Raw genomic sequence first — 6,000 nt, forward strand, 5'->3', positions numbered from 1 at the left:
AAGCCATGATGAACTGCTCTGTCACGAGTGTGTTGTTAATGTTGACTTGGTAGAGAGACTGTACTGTCTTGACAATCCTTGCAGCTGTGGCGTTCACAGTCATTGGTCCCACACCCATGTGCTGTAAAGACACCACAGAGCAGAGATGGATTGTTAGCAAAGTGGCAGCTTTCTCTGTGTGTCAACACTGCCACCAAGTGGTGAAACTGATAATTGCACCTGAAAAGTGGTTATTTTTAACACCCATTTAAAATTTTAAGTCAGTTTTGAGAAATACATTAAAAGTGCAGTGTAAATCTCCTATTTGATTTGTCAAGCTTTCACTCACACTCATGTTCATGTGAGCGTAGACACTCTGAGATGCTTCATAGGCCTCAAAAACAGGCTGCAGGCTGATGTTGCACCACATAGCCATGGCATCTTGGCTTAACCCCACTGCCTCTCTCATTGGCTCCCATATCTGGAGAACTTCACTGCACGCCAATGTGCCATTAGCCTGGAGGGTAAAGAGTTTACTGATTGTGTTTCACGTGCATTGTTCAGAGGAAACCAGTTCAGTTAGCGAGACAGAGCTGGAAATAGAACAAAGTGTCTGAGAAACAAAAAGCAAAGGCACGAAGTCCAACAACATAATCTCTGTTCATGCAGTTTACAGAGAAGAAAAGAAAGGGCAGAAGTGTCACACAGGTATCATGGTTTCTCACAGACTTACATACAAGGTACACAACCGCACATACTGTACATGTATAAGCACACACAATGTACAGGTGTAAAAAGTGTCAGCTTTCTGACACAGCAGGCATCTCTGACAGGCTGTGACAAGGTTCCCTCCAAGATATACACAAGACAAAGCATAGCACTTTAATAGAGTTCTGCTACACTATACTCCCACCATGGCATGGGTCTATCTGATACTGGCTATTGTCAACACATGAGAAAAATATATCCACTGAGTCCAGATAACACTAATAACACTAAAGCTCGACTGTGGCTTCATATTTAAAGTACCGCACTCTTGCTTTGCTCAAGTTCCTACTTTTACTTTCAAACACTGATTTATTATTTTGCTCCATGTTTTCCTTTCTACAGATAAGAAGATTTTTTTTCAGCGGTGGAGTCAATTTTTTTTATTAGTAAGAAAGCAAGCAAGCGTCTTTTCCAAAATGTCAATTAATCCTTTAAATAAAACAAAGAACATACCAATCCAATACATCAACCCTGTGGTATTTATTCTATATTTATAAAAAAAAAACATAAAAATAATTTTTTGTTGACACTTTCTTGACACAAGAGATGATTATTAAACTTTATAGTCATTTCCACTGTTGGGGGTTACTTGTTACAAAGTAGTCCGTTAGAGTACTCGGATTACTTTTTGTTGTAACGAGTAACGTAACGCGTTAGTTACGCAATTCAAGTAATCTGTTTTTTAGTTTGTTTTTCATAAAAGTAATCCGTTACTGGAAAAAATTGCTGCCATCCAGTGCGCCCATGGAGAGGCTTTTAAATGCACGTATATCTTTCACTTCCATCGTATTTGCGCTTTACTCATTTCTATGTAAGAACTCATAGTTTAAGACTTAATTAGTTGCACTTTTAAACATCATAAACTCAGCTTTAAGAGCCTGTGCTGTATTGTTTTCACTGAAACAACTGTGCCTAGTGTTTCTAATATCTTGTCCCTATCATGTGTCAATAGGGGTGAACAAAAAATTAGAAACAACTTTCAATACACTGCTGTTTGTAGGCATTTTTTGCATGCCAAAGCACATATAGACACTGATATATCTGTGATAGGTCTATAATAGCAGATAATATCAGCCTACCCATGTGTGTATGACTCAGGCTCCAGTTTAGGAAAGCACGTGTGACTTTTTAAATTATATTGCAGATCAGATGGTCTTCTATCGGTGTAACGCTTATTACCACTTACCGTTGGATGAGGCATGAATAATTCGAGGGGACAGTCCGCCCTAAAATCCAAAATACATATTTTCCCTCTCACCTTTAGTGCGATTTATCCATGTGTATGTTTTTGGTGTGAGATGCAGAGTTTTGGAGGCATCGGCCAGAGGGATGTCTGTCTTCTCTTCAATATAATGGAACTAGATGTCACTCAGCTTGTGGTTCTCAAAATGCCAAAAATGTGAAAAGCTCAACAGCGATGTCTTTTTCCAGAAATCATGGAAAGACACATTGCTGTTCTTTGGGCACTTTGTGCACCATAAGCTGAGTGCCATTTAGTTTCAGACAAGAGAGACAACTCAGACCAAAACAAATAAGATGGATAAATAGCAGTACAGGCAAGAGGGGAAAAAAGGGGGTGAACTGTACCTTTAGGCAGGGTACCCTAGCCATAACCAGTTTTCAGCTAGATCCTGTTTACGTCATTCAGAGGGTTTAACAGTCCTACCCACATGCTATTTAAGACATGCGGATGATGCCTGTCAAAAGCCTTGTTGAGGGATAAATAAGCTTGCGAATGAGTATGTATGCAGGTGGAACAGACAGATTCCAGACGCACAAAGAACAACACACCCACCGTGCCCTTACATCAGAGACAGATGATGACAGATAGGCATTGTTTATTGTAAAAATGCATGAAGTCTAGGGCAAAGATGCAGTAGCTCCCTCTCCACATCCCTCCTTCTCTGTCTCTCTCTGTCACACGCGAACACAACAAAGCATCAGCAAATGACTGTGAAGAGTGGAGGGAGGACAGTCTAACCTGCTCAGCTGCCTGCACCGTGCGATCAATGGCATGCTGCATTCTTCCCGAGACCTCAGACAAGTTGAAATGACTGCTGTTCACAGACTGCGCCATTTCTGTCATCAGGGTCACCAATGGCATCTGCAAGCTGAGTATCAACTCTGGGCGGAAGACAGAAGATTTGACCAATATGAAGAGCTATACAAACAATAACATGTATACAAGTTGAAAAAAGCAGCAAATACGCGAGGAAATTGGTTATATGTGATTATACGGTATATGAAATGGCACTATAGGCACTCTTGAGTAGCTATTTCTTTATTCCGACATCAACTGTTTACGTGGGATGAGATAAAAAGGATCTGGTGTTTGCGTGCGAAAACAAATTTAATCAGAACAGCTGTGTGACAAAGGCAAAAGTGATGTTACGTCCTGCATTCCTCTTCCTCATCTGATATTTTATCTCTTCTGGTGCCTTTTTTATCATTTCCCTGTCCTGAAGATGGATATCTATCCTGTAAATGTCACAATGCATTTACGTCAAGACGTTGGGCGTGTACAGAGAGATATTAGGTCTGGGCTTGTTTATTCATAATTCGAAGTGCATGGCACATTTTTATTCTGTTTGGGCTTTTAAATCAATTATAATCTGAATATTAGGCAACATGTTAACGCAGCTACTGACTCTTTCCTTCCTGCTGTGTATTCTTGTCCTGGCTACATAAATGTAAGAAAGTAGCTGTTTCGTCATGTTCTTACCGGTCTCTGCTTGTGTGTCCTTCACCTCACTTCCTATGACTTTTTCAATTATTGGGATAACAGATGCGACACTGTCCCAAAGCTCTGTTGCTCTGAGGGTTGACAGTAGGGCTTCTAGCATCTTTTCAAGTCTGTGACAAAACACATGGCATTTGGTTTAGAGTAATCACCTCAGCAAATGAACAGCAGTCTTTATTATAAAATAAATGAATAAACTTTACTATCATCACATAGCTTTACAGGTTTTGCAATTCAACACTAATGTCTAACCAGCACTGACTAATTACGTGTTTGATCCGTTTTTATTAAAAATGGTAATTAGACTTACTTTTCCCATGTGTCTTGGTCTGCCTGCCCAGTCATCAGCTGCTCCAGGACTGGAGCAAGATGAGCAAAGCCCTCCAGAGATGGAGCAGTCTTATGTGAGCCTGAGCCTCCCGTGATGAGTGGCCAAAGCATGCTCAAGAGTTTGCCCATCTGACGATTAAAGAACAAGATAATAAGGTAAAAAAATTGTCGGCATCAAATTGTACTCACAAGTTGAGACCAGCCATCTAAACGCGCCTTATTTTTCTTATCAAGATCCATGCATTATTCCCTGAGAAATCACCGGAAATGTAAAAAAAAAGGGATCTGTCCCTTTATCCAGATCCACGCCAAAAATTAATGGCGTCTATTCTGGGCTAAGACCTGTCCCCCATGCAAGTTTCATGTAATACATTCTGTAGTTTTTGGGTAATTCTGCTGACGAACGAAACAACCAAGTGGACACGGGTGAAAACATAACATCATTGGTTGAGGAAGAAGTAAGAAGTAAGTTTAGCAAGCCTCTGTTTTCAAGCAGGCACAAAATGGCCACTCGCCCTCTGGCTATCCGTTGAGGCAGATATAAAAAAAATGTTGGCATAGGAAACATGAAGGGAAGTTTGACACTTGACACATTATAATGACTAAGCAAACTTCCCACACAGCTTTTTATGAATTAAAAGATGTTTGTACGATTATTAAATGATACTGCATTCCAATACCCTTATGACCAGCTTATCTGAAACACATGTGGTTTAAAACAAGGCGTTGGCCGACAGAAAGATTAAGCTGAGATGTTTAATCAGTACATTTTGGAATTCATAATAAACATGATAAAAAAAAAAATGATTACGATCTTCTCATACATGCGTAGTGTATTAGGCCTTACCTTGCCAAACATTACAGGCATATTTTCTGCTGATGCATTCTCGAAAGTTGCCCAGAGACTCATGTTGCCTGAAATCACACGAACGGGAGGAGTCAGAGATAGAGTGAAGGATCAGATTCTGACAACTGTACACATGAACATTGTGCTATTTTCATCCGCAGCTCTCAGGCTGTCTGACATTAACGCTTGAATAATGAAGTACACAATGTGATCTCCACTCCATCAGAGTTCATCAGAATTCAACATGTTGTCCACCTACAGTGACACAGAGATGTGACTTGCCTTGGCCAGAATCCAAGATGAAGTGAGTGATGTTAATGAAGACAGAAATGTAGGCCTGGGCGGTGCTGTTTGGCGGCAGGAGGCTCTGGACCATCTTCATCTGATTCAAAATTCTTAAGAAACAAAGCACATTAATATTTCACATCAGACTCATGAAAAGGTCATCAAAGCATGGCAGGAGTGTGTACAATCCATCATTGTGTTTGGTTTAAATGATCCATCTGGACCAGAGGTTGTTCATTATGATCACTGGAATGCCGACACCTGCTGGTTATCTACTATGGCACTATCTTCCTATATTTCTCTTTATCTGGCACAGCTAATCTTTGTTCACATTTGTTGATAGGTGCTAATTTCAAGCCTTTCTCAACTGCATAACAAATTATGGAGATGTAGTCATTTGGTCTGTTGGGGTATTAGAAAGATGGCATCAATACTCACAACTGATTCACAGTGTCTGGTCCAACAACTGCGGAGATGGTCTCAAAGTATGTGGTTGCTGCTTTGAGTGCAGGAAGCAGGTATTCAGCAAACATTTCTGGTACCGTCTGTTGGATGACAGTTCCAGCCCTCTTAAGGATGCTGAGGAAGATGTTGCGTGATGAGACAGCGCTCATGTCTGGTTGGACAATGAGGTTAATTGAGTCCTCCAATATTCCCCGGATGTTCTGCTGTACGGTGAGTGATGGGAGGTCCAAGTCCAGGATCTGCATCACACTTTGGACTGCTTCCATGATGGCGCCTGAGAGGTGTTGGCCAGTCTGTTGGCCAGAAATATGTAATGCAGTAAAAGTGTCATGATTCATATTTGATTAGCACTGTCTAGGTTGACAGTGATCAGAGATGATGCTGACATGTTTAATCAGGAGTTTATTTTTAATGTAATGTATCCTTTAATGCGCAGACCTTCCGAAAGTTTAATTTTCCACAAAATGAGTTTGCACTAACCACAAAAAGGAGACAATTAAATTCTGAACTATTCATACACGCATGTGACAGAGTATCAAGCCTTACCTTGCCAATAATCAAGGGCAAATTTTCTGCTGATGCATTC

Source organism: Pagrus pagrus (genome assembly GCF_965226575.1).
Source record: "Pagrus pagrus genome assembly, chromosome: 9".
NCBI classification, from domain to species: domain Eukaryota; kingdom Metazoa; phylum Chordata; class Actinopteri; order Spariformes; family Sparidae; genus Pagrus; species Pagrus pagrus.